Here is a 16,181-nt window from a genome sequence, read left to right on the forward strand (position 1 = left end):
CTCTCAATCTACCTTGTACATGTTGATCTCTCTCACTTCTTCTCTCTATACACTCTTCATCAACAAAAAGAAAGAGAGAAGTAAAGAAAAGAGAAAAACAAAGAGAGAAGAGATAATGCACTTATCTCAAAGCTTGAAGAAGAATCCCTTCTTACTTCTCTCATTTTTTTCTCCTTCGGGAGTTCCTTCCTTCTCCTTTACACTTGTCTCCTCCCTCTTCGTGGATGGTGGCAATGGCGACGGCCTCTCTCTCTCTCTCTCTCTCTCTTGCTTATTTACAAACCTATAAAATGCCATGCTTAGGTTTTGACACTTTTTTATAAAGCCGCTCTCTCTCCTATTTTTTATTTCTCTCCATCGCTCTCTTCCTTCCCCTCCCTTCTTCTCTCTATTTCTCTCCCTCCTTCCCTCCCCACTCTCACTCCACTCATCTCATTGAAAAGACAATCAAAGATAGAAAATAAAAAGCTTAAGAAACAAAGATATTGAAAGAAATGTCACCCCACCTCTCTTTATCTCTCTCTCCCCCTCTCCCTTTACTTTTCTTTATTAACATTCTCTCTCATTCTCTCATTGTTTTCCTATTTCTCTCTCGCTCTCTCTCGCTCTCTATTTTTTCTCTCTATCTCTCTTTCTCCCTCTCTCTCTTTTCTTTTCACTCTCCTTTCTCTCTTTACCTCACCCTTCTTTTCTACCTCCTCCTCCTCTCTTCCTTCCCTCTCCCTCTCTCTATTTCTCTCTCCCTCTCTTTATCTCTCTATTTCCCTTTCTTTGTTTCCTCTTTCTCTTTGTTTCCTTTCTTTCCCTTTTTCTCTCTTCCTCTCCCTTCATTCTTCTCCCTCCCTTCCTCTCTCCCTCTCTTTCCATGTATCTCTTTGCAAAGGAAAACAAAAAAAGAAAACAAGAGAACACAAAAATAAAGCAAGAAGAGACAATGTACCTACCTCAAAGACTTGAAGATGAAACCCTTTGTACCTTCTCTTTGCACCTTCCTTCCCTTCTCCATTGCACACTTCTCTTTCTTCTTCATATATAGCAATAGCGGCGGCAACAATGGTGATGAGCTCCTTCTCTCTCTCTCTCTCTCTCTCTCTCTCTCTCTCTCTCAAAGCTTTAAGCTCTCTCGCTCTCTCTTTCATTCTTTCTTGCAAATGTTTTCTCGGTAAATGTTACGCTCGGGTTTTCAAAACTTTTTCCTCAAACCGGCGTTGCTATTTGTGTTGCTATATGTGTCGCTATTTGCGTCACTATATGCGTCGCTAATAGAACTAGTGATGCAATTGCCCCATTCCCTTCTAGTGAAAGAGGAGAGAAAACTAATTTTTAGCACCACCAAAAAGGGAGAATATGCAATTGGAGAAGAGAGGGAAGGGAAAGAGGCACATAACCAGTTGCGCACTCCACCCCACCTTTTCCCCAAAAAACACACCCCTTCGTATTTTATTATTTCTTTGAAACTTTGATACATTTGATATTATAAGATCTTTGACCTTTAATTTTGAGTATTCCTACCCTTTACAAATGCATGCATGCAACACTTTTGTGTATACCATTTATTTATGATGGATGCGGATGTGGCCCCCTCATGTATCTATCTCTTTTTGGTGATTTTGTAACAACTTAGTATTATTCTCTAGATAAAAAATAAAAATATGATGCATGCTTGGATTCTTTTGTGCCTTGTTTTTATGCTTCTTTGGGTGTCATCAAAATGGTCAACTATCTCCTTTGGTATCAAGGGTGTAGACTGAGTTGTGCCATCCAGTTGGTGTATCAGCTCACGCACTCCATCCATCACAGTCCTAGAACTTGTTCTAACTGGCCGCAATAGGTGCATTCTTTGGGATGAGGTATCACATCCCTGTACAAATTTTATGAGCACATCTAATATTTTTGTGTATGATATATCAATTACTTTGCAATTACCATTTGCTCCAAGTTTGAGAATGCATGATCAATGATCTCTGATTGAAACTCACTGAAGTGTCGTATGTATTCGTTGGACAAGCAACACTTTCATCTCATTGCCAACTTGCATTGAGAGCAACGATATGGAACATGTTGATTTAGATACGCCTAGAGATCTTGGACATCATGACCATTATCGTTCTCCATTTGGTCTACGTTACGACAAACAACAAGTTTTTGTTGCCCTCATGGATGATCTTCCTTTGTTTTAATCTCTACTTCTCTTTCTCTTTCTTTCCCTTTATTCGTATGGCTCCCTCCATCTCTCGTTATCCATTCTTTTTCTCTCTATGTCTCTCTGTCTTTATCTACATCCCTTTTTATTTCTATGTCCGCCCCTCTCTCTTTTCGCTTTTTTTATTTTTCTCCCTTCCTCCTTTTTTATTTCTCTTCCCACTTTTCAAATTCTTTCTCTCTTTCTCTTTTTTATTTTCCTCTCTTCATCCTTTTTTTAAAATCTCTCTCCCCCTCTCTGTCTCTCAATGTTTCTTTCTCTCCCCCATCTTCCCTCCCCACTCTCATTACTTCTCTCTTTTCCTTTCCCTCCCTTCTTTTCTTTATGTCTTTCTCTCTTTTCCTCTCCATTCGCACTCCACACATCTCATTACAATCAAAGTCAAAGATACAAAATAAAAAACTCATAAAATAATACGTTGAAAGACCGTATCCCCAATCCTCTTTGTGTCTCTCTTTCCCCTCCCCCTTTAATTTTCTATCATTCCGTTCTCTTGAATTCTCTCATTGTTTTCATCTTTCTCTCTCATTTAAACTCTACAAGCATTTTGTTATTATAGTCCATATGTAGTTTGAGTACCACCATGACCTAGAAAATATCTACGAACTCTACCACCTCTAGTAGGTTAATTAGAGTAAAAGATGGTATCTCTACTCTGAGGGGCACTCAAACTTGTATTCAACCTAAGCTTGACATCCTCAAGAAGCAACAATGTAAGTACTTCATCCCAACCAAGGGGGTCTGCTCTCATAGAAATAAATGTGTCAAAGGCTTTGTACTCTTTGCCCAAGCCATTCAATGTAGCTACAATCATGTCATCCTCTAAAACTTTAGAACCAATAGTAGCAAGCTAATCTGCAATGATCTCCATCGTATAAGTCTGGATGCTCTTGCCATTTTTGGTCATATTATTGAACTATTGCTTCAAGTCTATCTTTTGTGCATGAGTAACATTGCCATAATTCTTCATGAGAATATTCCAAGCATCCTTCCCGGACTGACAACTAATAATTTTCATAGCCAGTGCATCCATAATGCATTAAAAAAAACCAATGTAGCACTTTGCTCACAATTTCTTACAATTGTTGATGAGCCTCCCATTAATTAGGAGTTAGATTTCTTTCAAGCAGTTCAGGTTTAGCTTCAACTTCAGTACATAAATCTCAATATCCTCTGTTCATAAAAAAAGTATTGTATCCTTAAATTTCATACAAAAAATCTCTTCTTATCAAGCTTCTCCCCCACAATTTGACTGATATTATTGGTACCTGTAGCCTTTCCCATATCTTCGTAGTTGATGGTCTTCAATGTAGTATTTAGCCTATGAATGCCTAACTCCTTGCAGTTAAAGATGTCTTTTTCTTAATAAAGTGGTTGCATCACATTCAAGAAACAAAAGTGTACTTGTAATTACTTTGCATTCAATTCAATCTAGCTCGTACATGTAGTAGACATCAAGGAGAGTTTCAGGCTGAGGGTTTATAATAGTTAATTCTTTGCAGCAATAACTTGTGACATTTGAGCTCATGAGCATATCAAATGTCTCTAAACATTTTTCCTAACATCTAAGGATAGTAACATTGCATGTAGATCTCATTGATTACATAGTAGACATGAATGTAGGTCTTCCAACCACTGACAAGAGATAACCAATAGTGAATTCTCTACTAAAAATAAGATATTCTAAGCTCAAAACAATCTCAAAACATATTACTCATGTAACACATCATCTGGGAGTCAAAACAAGGTTGTAGAAGCATCAATTATTGTCTGTACAAGTAGTAGCAATGATCAAAACTGAGTAACCCACAGAGGTATAAGCCACACATGATTGAATGAACTAGATCACTATCTGACCGTACTACCAATTGCCATTCAGTCTAAAGGACTTAGTTATTACAACATACATGGATGATCATAGCTAGGTCTACAACTATCTAGATACAGTCCGTGTTAGTGACTAACTCTTGAGCTTGAATCTCAACATCTCTCTCTCTGTTTCTCTCGCTCCCTCTGTAATTTTCTCACTCTCCCCCTCTCTATCTCTATCCCTCCCTCCTTTCCTCTCTTTATTTCTCTCTCTATCCCTCCCTTTATTTCCCTCTCTCTTCTCCCCTCTTCCTTTCATTCTCTCCCTCTCTCTCTTTTTGTTTCTATTTCTCTCCCTCTTCTCTATCATTGTCTCTCCACCTCTCTTTGTTTGTATTTTTTTCTCTCCCTCTCTCAAACTCTCTATTTTTCTCTCCCCCCCTCTCCCTCTTTGTTTCTCTACCCCCCCATCTCTTTCGCTTATCTTCTCCCCTCTATGTGCCTAGCTAGTTTTGCAATGTTTTCTACGTAGAAGCACATGATGTTCAAGACTCTATGTTAAGGGAAAAAATCCTTTTTGTCCCATGAGAAAATGTGACATTTATTCAATGGGTGAGGATGAAGAAAAGAGAGAAAAATGAACATTTGTGAATATGATATATATATATATATATATATATATATATATATATATATATATATATATATATATATCCACTCATGGGCGCGTATGTGTGCGTGCATTTGCTAGAGAGAGAGAGAGACACGTTTTATTTTGGTAATGTTATGCCTGTCAGTTTTTTCACACGGAACTTTAAACACTTTTCCATATAGTAAAAAAAGAGAGATTTTCTAGATACTTATCAAAGTATTTAGAAAAGGTCTCAACTAGTAAAAGTGGAACACTTTACAAGTTAGTGATCTAGTAAAATATTTCTATATAGAAAAATTTTAAAATTCCTAGTTGATGATCTAGCAAAATATTCCTAGATAAGAAAACTAGGTGAAACCATAGATACATTAAAATTTTCCTATACAAGAAAACTAGTCGGAACCATTAATACCAGCCATTATCACACTAATATATCATGTTAAGCAAATTAATCATGATTTGTTCACAATGTTGTATTGTTAGCAATAGAATTGTGATTGAATCCATTAAAAAAATTGTATTAAACACTACATTCTCTGTGCTTCACCATGTTCTACAACACCTAAGATAGGTCTAGAGTTGTCATCCTCTTCGTATTTTCTCTACAACACCATTAAAATCAGCAAGGATATCAAAAGGCTCAAACCTGTGCATTGCGAAAAAAGCTTAGAGCAACAAGAGAAGACCTACCATTTTTAGCATACAGCCTTTCCTTTGATCCTAAAAGCACTGCAATCTCCCATAGCTCCACAACATAGATCTACTCTACTAGTTGTATGCTTCAAACTCTGTAGTCCTATCCATAACAATACAAATAATGAAATGATATTTAAATTGTTTGCTCATGGAACCATACTATATCATACTTACTAATGGGGATAAATATAATGCCTATCCAAATCAATGCATACTCTTGTGGGAATATGCAATGCTATGTAGACTCTCAAACTACAGGATTTACCAAACACATATGCTAGTGTTGAATTTGCCCACAAGATAGGAATCGAATAGATTGAAGTACCATACCAAGTCAAATTGATTTAGCTTACTAGTACATGCAAATAGGATATCAAAACCCTCAACTTACATTCTTCATTTTGAATGTTTTGATAAGCTGTTTAGATAGGTGGATGAAACATATAGATCCATCAAGCTCAAACTTCAACCAATCTAACTTTTTATTGGGATTTGCTACAACCAAAGTAGCAAGAGGTGCATCTAATGTAAGAGCACTAAAGTAGCAAGAGTTGTACCTTCTATGGATTTCCTTCATAAGGATACTTAACTTGTGGTGGAAATCCAAGGTTTGATATGCTTCTCCTTCTCCAAGCATCTTGTTGGCATTGCGCATGTCTGGAAGAGTTGCTACCATGACCGCTCTAACTCCATAGGAAAAAGTTGCTATATAGAACAAGCCTCTCAATAGTGAGATTTCAAGTGTGCATAGGCTTCATCTAAAATATTAGACAAAGATTCACAATAAAGAATCTTTTATTTTCTCAAATGCTAGCTAAACATTGATACTCCTATTAGAAATGATGATGTCGATGAAAAATGTCCTACAAGCAAGCCATATTCCACAAGAAGTTAGATTGGTCTTAGCTATTGAATATCCAAGGTGAACTAAAGTACCAATCCATAGATGGTCTCAAGAGAACTCAAGAAACCACTCCTTCAAATCCAGTATGCCCAATGATTCTTATGAGTTCATTAAGCTCCAAGAAGTCGATACAAAAGGTATCATTTTTGAGTTTGCTTCTATTGATTCTATGCATCATGGAATTCACCGTGATCTCTGTCGAATACATCTCCTACTTCTTCCACATGCGATATCACTATGAGCCTGCAAGCCTCAGCTTACACATTGCTACTAGTGATGTTTGCACTAATGACTGTACTCCAAAACATGTCTATCCACATGCTTTTTGAAACGTCCTACCTATGATATGTGGTTCTTCAAAGGAGAAAGGCATGCACTATTTGTTAATTGCTATCCTAGACACAATTTGGATAGTGATTATGCATCAAAATTAAGATTTTTATTGGTGAAAATTGGTACCTGAGCAACGTAGGGATCAATAATTTCAAATGATGTGTTGCTGCTCCCTCATCCATAACCTATTTGAAGAGTTAAAATTAGCACCATATAAAGTTGCAACTTGTGATCCTTCAAATGATGGCTATGAATTTTGGTGTTCGTATACTGATAGCATTATAAAGAAACCAAATTCATTGTTTATACACTCATACATGCAAAGATTTTAGTTGGTTACACCTTAACACCACCTAATACTATAGAATCACAGAGAAACCTATCAATAGTGCTTTACAAAATCATAAGGCAACCCCTCCTAGCTTGCCGTGCTCATCCTTATTTATCCTCAACCTGACCCACCCCTCTCCTTTCAAGTGTGTAACTTTCTGTACATGATACATCAGCTCCCTGCCCTGCTATTACATCCTCAATCTCTGTCTTTGACTTTCCTACCCACAACTTAATGCCTCTTGGCTCACCACTTCAACCTTTTCTAGCAAAATAAACTGTGGCTAATTATATTATTCAAAACCATTAAAGAACTACCAAGGGCTTAACAACATAGCTGGAGATGAAAGATGACATCACACATCATGAATACAAGGCAAGGAGCTAGGCAAACCCGGTATGAAGGAACAACTGCCCAAGCTCTGTTGATGTCAAGCGTCTCCCTGAAGCTACTCGCAGCCCACAAAGAGATTGGATAATGGACTTGTCATGCATTGAATGGCTCACCCAACTAAAAATTGGCTTCAAATTTTGCATCTCTTCAAATTTAATCTACTATTCTTAAAAAACCATGTTGAAGAAAAGGACAAGAAAAATTCTTAAAACTCTCACCTGAGCATTTGTGGTTACTTCCTTTATGTCATGATCCTTTGGCATTTCATGAGGTAGCATCCCACAGACATCTTGCAAGTTGGAAACCAACATTGACTGATAATTAGTACATATGCTTAAACATTACTGATGGTGCCTCTGATGAAAGCCATGCCATGGTGATTGATGTTGCTTGATGTAGCCCTTCATGTTACCAGCTAGATTCCAAGAGTGTTGGGCACCACTTGTTTGGGCTCCTCCTTGATATACATGTTTGTTCAGACTTGTATTTGCTATGCTACTCCTCATAGCTTTCATAGCTTTTGCATTTCCCACCTTCACAGCTTCCGCAAGGAAAGTCTTGTAGTTTTCTTTCTCATCTAAAAGATCACCGCAATAGTTAGCCCAACAGTCAAGCAACTGGTTGATATTGTAGCAGTAGCTCTGACCATATCGGGTTGCATAGTGGAGGACACTCTTCTTGTACTTGTCAATGACCGAAATATGTGCATCCTTCAAACTCTCATGCTTGTATGTGCTTGCACACATGCATGTGTACTGATTTCCCTTTTAGGGTTTTCCTTGTACAAAGTCTCATACAAAATCCTAAGAGGATCCATGTGAAAGAAGAGGCAATAAAGTTACGATGTATATAAGTAATCAAAATAGCTTTGACAAATTAAGACCCAAGCAAAAGAGAAAGAGAGAATATATGCCACCTCATCTGGAGCATCATGCCTCTACCCTGGTAAACTATACACCTTTCTCTCTTTATTTTGGTTCCTCCATGGAGCCTTTACTATTCTTTGAAACATCCTTTGATGATGATGCTTGGCTTATTGAAATAGAAACCTGCATATGCAACAAATATCAGTACACAGAGTGAACGTTAGATGAGAAAACTTCACACCATATTAGTCCTTGAGATATTAGCACACATTTTGAACTGAGGTATCACTAGCCCAAGATGTGGCTAGCATATAGTGCCACAAAGACTATATCAATGCACTAACCCTCCATTAATGAATTGAGTCAGACCAATTTGAGCTGGCTCTGATTTAGGTGCATCATGGGTACCTATGGACTACTTGTTGGTGCATCTACAATTAGACTACCATTGTCCAATTTATGGAGGAAGTACAGGCTGTAAGGGCTTCTAGGCAGTAGAAGCACAACACCCCAGATGTTCATCAAATCTCACACACACACACACACACACTCTCTCTCTCTCTCTCTTTCTCTCTCTCTCTCTCTCTCACTCTTCCATTGGCTTGACCACCACAGTGGACCTCACTGCAATATTGAGACTCAACTGCCCTCCTCCAACACACCTTAGGTCCACTTTATCCATGCCAGGTGGAGGAAAAAGCTCAAAGGCATGCACCATCTTGCCCAACACCAGTGCTAGTATTCGCAAAGCTATAATACTCCTTAGACAACTCCTCCTACTTGAGCCAAATGGGATTAACCTGAAGTCAGCCCCATTGAGCTCTATTTTCCACTCCAAAAATCACTCCGCATGAACTTCTCTAGCTTGTCCCAATACCTGGGATCATTTGCTATGCCCCATGCATTTACTAAAACTATGGTGTTTGCTCGAATGTCATAGCCTCATAGCTTGGCTGCTTGGAGGTTCATATGGGGTACCAATAAGGGAATAAGCATGTGTGTTTGGAGGATTTCCTTCACTGTGGCCTGATACAAACAACACCAATGCTGGGTACCGATGTTTCTTCATCTTCATTGATTTGAAGAGAAATTTGCACACATGAAGTGCTACAGTTCCAAATAATCCTTTGCACACATCTTGCATTTCATCCACATATACATGCAGAATATTTTCAAGGGTCCAAACATTATGCACAAATCTAGGAAGCTTACCTGCAAGTAGGCTAGATTTGGGACATCAGGCTCAGTTATTGGTACACCCTTTCCTAACACTGTATTCAATTCATCCCTTATCTTCTTTTCGATGTATGGATTGTTTACTGGCTCTGCAATGCACCATTTCAATGATCACAATGTGGTCTCAATTGTTGCACATGAAAATAAGTCCAAACAATCATATACGAACATAATTCATGAATGTTTGACAAGGTGAAGAATCTAAGCACTTTATAGAATCAATTTCCCTAAAGTGATTTCTTGTAACGCCTGCAGGTGTACAATACTGAGTAGAGTGTCATCCATTATTAGACATTTTTCTTCCATCATGAGTGAGGAGAACTCCCTATCTATATACAGATCAGGTTTGTAAAGGCCCCCAGAAGTACTGAAGATTGTTCAATGCTCCAAGTGAAAAGATTGAATTTGCTACAGCAAGATATAGACGAATAGCCTACCTGCAACATTCATGTCTTGAATAAGATACAACACACTATTTTCACAGATCTCTCCTTTGAGGAAGGCGTCTAGAAAGAAGTCCACTCCAATCTTCTCCCTCTTTTGCTTGCAAAGCCAATTAAAAGAATACATCAGAAATTACAGGTCTTGGAGAATGGTAGGAATTGCACCCATACAACATCAGAACCTGTTTGTAGATTAAAGCATTACACCGTGGGTCTCAAAATCCTCAATACATAGCATTTAGGTTAAGTAATGTTTCCTTCGGTACAGTACAATGGATGGACGGAATCTACAGACAAAGCAACAAATGATGAGTACCTCTTACTTTTTGTGCTCGTTAAGAAATGCATCCTGAAGAAATGCGAGCCTCTGCTGATTGGCGTCCGAGACCTGCTTGAGGTACCTGTAGAGGAAGGGCTTGAAGGAAGGCACAAAGTCACCATAGACGTTGTACTTGAAGCTCTACACGAGAAGGCCATTGTCCTTGTTAAGGGTCATGAGCTGCACATAAAGGGGGTCATCAAACCCTTGATTTGAACCTTGTGTTGAACATCATCCTGTAGACAATGTTGTACATCATGAGCTGCAGACGATCGCGGATGACAATACGTGTGGTGAGCACATTGGGCTTGGTGCACAGATCGAATGATGTATGCTAGCGTAGTGAAAGCTGGAAGGTCCCCAAGAACAAAAGAACTCTACTTTTTTCACAAAACTCAAGGTAGAAAGCATGCACGACATGAACAAGAGACCAATTGGGTGCAATCTCCCCCCATGCCTTGTGTGAGCGCTCCCAATCTCCCCCCATACCTTGTGTGAGCGCTCTACAAAGCATGTATTTTATGTATTAATCATCTTCAAGCTCAAATAATAGCCCAAATTACAAAATAGCATGCTTTTGGCTTTCGAGTTTGCTTTAGCAAAAAATAGAAATAAAGCTAATGGGCGGGCGTCCAAAGAGTTAGGCATACCCAATATAATGTCTAAATACAAATATCATAATCGTGCGCCCATGCGCATACAAAATAATAAATAAATATCCAATGCCTTAATAAATAGGCATGACAAAATATAGGCGCCATGCCTAAGGTATGTGCCCATCAAAATATAAGTAATAACTTGAATACACACTATCCTCCAATGCTCACACAAGGCATGTATTTTATGTATTAATCATCTTCAAGCTCAAATAATAGCCCAAATTACAAAATAGCATGCTTTTGGCTTTTGAGTTTGCTTTAGCACAAAATAGAAATAAAGCTAATGGGCGGGCGCCCAAAGAGTTAGGCATATCCAATACAATGTCCAAATACAAATATCATAATCGTGCGCCCATGCGCATACAAAATAATAAATAAATATCCAACGCCTTAATAAATAGGAGCGACAAAATATAGGCGCCATTGCTGCTATCTCTACACATCAACTGAAGCATTCACAATTGTTAGTAAAATAACATAATTAAACTGACAAAAGTGAATACCTAGCAGTCTTCAACTACATAAATAAATCAACTGGTTAGAAATCAATCCTAACCTTAATTTATCATGAGTGCGTACTCTAAACTCATAAAGGTTTATTAATTTAATATGTATTTTGTAGAATCACCCGCTATGGAATCACCCATGCACACACTAAATTAATGAAACGCCCGAAAAGGATAGGCATCCCCATCAACTTCTCGCACAAAGAATCCACTTTGTGTATGAGCCCTGATCAACAAAGTTTACGGAATCCACCGTAAAGCCTCACGGAATCCACAGTGAAATATGCCTCCTGGCATCAAGGCTTCTTTCGGTGCTTCTGATTCTAGCTAAAGTTTTATGCAAAATGAAATGAGCTAAACAATCGTGGTAGAGCATTCACACAACCCAATCATGAATAGCTTTGGACCACCAAATTGGTCTCGAATACCTAGGGACAGATGCAAACGTACAAATAGCATCAATATATGGTGGTATGGGAACAAAGCAATAGACCTAGGTAGAAAGAGGTAGAGGAGAAACCCGACCTTATCCTAGAATAACCTTTAGATACTTAGGCCATCCATTGGGGGTTGATATTATTTAGTGAGAATTGAATGTGTTATGGACATACTCTACAAGAAGTTTAGATATTCATCTACAACTACCTAGCCTTTATATGGAAGATTGAAGGTGATATGGCAATATATCAATCAAGAAATCCACTTCTATCTACCCCTAACAAGCTAGAATCAGAAGTCCCTAATCTCTTTGACAGCAAGGTCTATCTCTTGGACTACTTGTTGGGCTACTTGTTGCTGGCATCTAATTTTGACAATGTTGTTTGCTATCTTTCACATTGACATAGGTCAACATTATACCTCACAATGTTGCTAACCAATCTACATGGTCTGGCTTGGCATTGTTTCCTATAAGGATTCAAACCATATAGTAAAATATTTTATGTGTTTGCATACCTGCACAGTGCTAGCAAATGGATTTCACAATGAGGATACATGAATTTAAGCTGATAACTTACCATTGATATAGAATTTAAAAATATATAGCAGTGCTTTGGCTCTACTTATAAGGTTACTTAGGAAAACTGACCGAGTCTTCAAGGTTACCTTCAAAGATCTAGCTAGGAGTTGAAACATTCTGGCTTAGCCATGTCACCAAATTTCATGTTTGTACATGTTCAATATAAATTCTAATTCATAGTAAAAATAATAGATTATACAAATCTATGTTAGTCTAATATTCCACTAATTCTTATTAAGAACTAAAGTAGACAATTCACTCAATCAAAATATCTTTTGTAATACAAAAAAGAAACCAAATTCAATTGAGTAATAGCAATAAACTAACATACAGCTCATCCTCATCAAAAGCTCAATGATAGTTCAATTTCATTGAGTCCATGCTGAAGACAACAAATTCTCCCCTTCTACTAATCAAACTATCATGTCTACTATAAGTCTTTATACGTATTTAGCTACTCAAATGTTGGCTAATAGTTAGTTATTAATTAGTCATATGTAACAGTAAACAAGAGCAAGTTGCCAAAAATAGAAAGGATTTCAAGAAATGAAAGAAGGTAGTAACACAATGGAGGTATCAAGGACTCAATCGGGGACTTGGAAGTACAAAATGAGAATTGTGTGGTTGAGTACCCTATCTCCCAAGATCAACTTACTTATATGGAAAGTCACCATTAAAAATCAATACCAAAGATAAACAAGGAAAACTAATGTGAGTTGCCCCACAATGACTTATGTGCTTGTGAAAGAAAGAATCATTAAGAGTTGTGGGGAGACTAGAAATAGGGAATTTGTGGCCAAAGAATCCAGACTTAACACAAAATGCACCCCCAAGAGCATTAACACAACACTTATGTTTTTGCTCATGTAGGACCTTTAAATGAGCAACAAACTCCCAAGTATATGGATTTATCTTGTTCTCTCTCCACCGTGGTAATGCTTGTTCTGTAAACCACCTTTAATTAGAATCACTTTAGGTCCCTTTCTTATGATCATGCATTTTTTTGTGGGTAATCTTTTGGGACACCTACATATTATAGTGATGTGATTTTGTCCAATAAACCATGATGTTATTTATTTGGACAATGTAGTTCCTCTCATCTTCCAAAAGAGACACTTTAGGCACCCTTCTTATGATCATGCATTGTTTTTTTTGGGTGACATCTTTTGGGACACCTAAACATTTTAATTATGGCATGATGTAAAATAAGCTATGATATTACTTAGCTATCTAAGAAATCTCACCAAAAATATTTCCCTTAGAACAAGCATTACCTATATTAGTTTCATTTTCCTTCGACACTATCTAATAGAATGAGTTCTAACTTGCTTAAATCCACTTTTTTTGCACTAACAGGTTCAAAGTTTGATCTTTTAGGATCATGATGGATTCTATCCTTGAAACATATAGCTATTGTCACATGATTGGTTGCTACTTGCAAAATATTGCAAGTAAATTGTGTGTGCTACAGAATATGAAGGACAACTAGATGGGCTATGGATATAGGCACCAATGTATTTTATATAACCATTTTTCAATCTATTTCCCATTTTTATTTCTTTATAAGACAAACCTCCATGTGCACTCTTAGCATGTCATTGGCACTCTATGTTCATTCCAAACTACTTGGGACTAGGGGAAACCCCATAACAGGTGCTTGGTACATTCCTTGTTATTCCTACACGATACACACCACGAAGATACCTTAACAATCTTGGAGATCCTAGCTCTAATAAGTAGCCTATTGATTGTCATGTGTCACTACGGATCTTTAATATCCATTTCTTTCTTGCACACCCAAAGTGGGTTGCCTATGGGGGATGTTATAAGCTTAGTTAGGTGCACCAGTTTGGGGGTTGGTGAAGTTGACCATTGGGTTTTGTGTCCAGATGTGACCTTACAAAGCCAATGAATCTCTCTCTGTAAGGCCAATTGATGAGCAATTGATCACATGTAGTTCTTTCTAGGTTCCTCCATCCCTAAGATCCATCTAAGTCTTCAAGCCCTTGATATGGATTGCCTTGGATAGCCTCAGGTTCTTTGTGATTGGGGGGAAGCTCCCCTCCTGCAGGATCACATTCTTGGGTTGTGGTAAATTGTGTGATTTTAATTGGTAGTCTATTTCCAAGAATATCAAACCATTTGGATTGTGGCCAATGGCGCCTCATAGTCAGAGAGGACTCAATATAATCCCTTGAAAGGTGTACCCACAGTTTATCAGAATGAACCCTCTTAAGTAGACCAAAGAGCAATCTATTGGCCTTGTTTGGGAGGGACTCTAATCGAAAGCCCCCATCCTCCTTATCAATTGTTAGGGTATCCCAAGAGATTTGGGCCACCATTTCCATCATGTCCCTTCCATATAAACTATTTGAACATTGTTTCTACTTGCCCCACAATGTTGTGTTGATTGGAAGGAGAGCCCATATATATAGTGTTCGATGTAAGGATTGACTTGACCACCATCAACCTACCTGTCAGCATCAGCTGGTTCTCTCTCCACTTAGCTTCCTTCACCTCCACTTTCTCTTTATTACACTGGAATTGTTATTTGATGTTGATCCCAACACCTAAGGGGTATTCCAAGTACCTAACAATCTGCCTAGTACTTATTAGCCTAAAACCATATTCTTCCAACCATTACTAACGTCCTACAAAAGAGAGGGGAATTAGTTCAATCTTATAAACACTTATCTTGGCATGGGTAGGCCCTCGATAGTAGCATCAGTCATTGCCTTATCATTTCTTTTAAGTGAAGGGTCGATGATGAGGGCAAACAGTAGAGGGGCCAATGGGCATCCTTGTCGTATCGACCTCTTGAGGGGGAAGGGTTTGGAGCCAAACCATTGACCATCATAGAGACCAATGCATTGGAGAACAATGTTGAGACCATCTTAATGAAATTTAGTCTTAATGAAACAAGGCATAAAGTGTAGTAGTGATAAATCTCCAGTTGACTCTATCATAAGCTTTATCAAGGTCCATATTGACAAAGACAAAGTTGATTTGGTAGATTAGAGCCTCATCTATAGCAAGCACAAGGTTCATAACCACATTCTGTATAGAGCACCCATGGATGAAACCATATTTTCTCTAGTAGACCACTTTGGACAACAATATCCTAATTCTCATAGCCAAAGTTTTGGCTAGAACCTTGTATGCAAAGGGGAGCATTGTTAATAGGCCTGCAGTGAGTTGGCTTGCTTCTCTCAAAGGACTTGGGCACTAATTTAATGAGCCCTCTATTTAAAATCTCAGAGAGGTATCTTGAAGCAGGAACCCGATTAAGTTCAAGGGGGAGGCCATCATGGCGTTGGGCCTCCCCCTTTTTCATTGCCCATAGTACTATATTGTTCTCATCCTTGTAGAATGACTTTTTGAGCATTAGAGCTTCATGCATAGGGATCCCTTTAACAAAGTCTCTAAAGAAGGCCTCAACCTAGCTTCATATTCATGTGTCTTTGGGGGATCAGTTTCGAGCAATCAAGGAGAGGTGGCAACTAAACACCCAAGAAATCCCTTGATCATCAAGAAACATATTACCCATCTGATCTTCCACAAAAACAATGGTTTCTATCTTGTGTTTAGATCTAAGTGCACCTAGAGACCAAGTAGTTGGAGCATCACCCATGATGTCCCACATACCTTTGAGTTGGACCTTAGCAATAGAGACCCTCCTTTCTTCTTCCTTTCGGAAAAACTCCTCGATTCCAACTACAGCACATGATCTCAAAGAGTAATGCCAAGAGCACTTATAGCAACTTCTCATGCCTTAGCAGCAAGGGGGCAATTCCCTCTTCTACAAGCAATCAT

General features: G+C 38.2%; 1 pseudogene; it reads right to left on the reverse strand.

The window, feature by feature from the left end:
• Positions 1-8,773: 8,773 nt before the first annotated feature.
• Positions 8,774-13,947, reverse strand: LOC148041637 (trans-cinnamate 4-monooxygenase-like; annotated as a pseudogene).
• Between the last annotated feature and the right edge of the window lie 2,234 nt (positions 13,948-16,181).

This window comes from Lygodium microphyllum, chromosome 1, assembly GCF_053477565.2.
Source record: "Lygodium microphyllum isolate KBCC chromosome 1, Lygodium_microphyllum_v1.1.10, whole genome shotgun sequence".
NCBI classification, from domain to species: domain Eukaryota; kingdom Viridiplantae; phylum Streptophyta; class Polypodiopsida; order Schizaeales; family Lygodiaceae; genus Lygodium; species Lygodium microphyllum.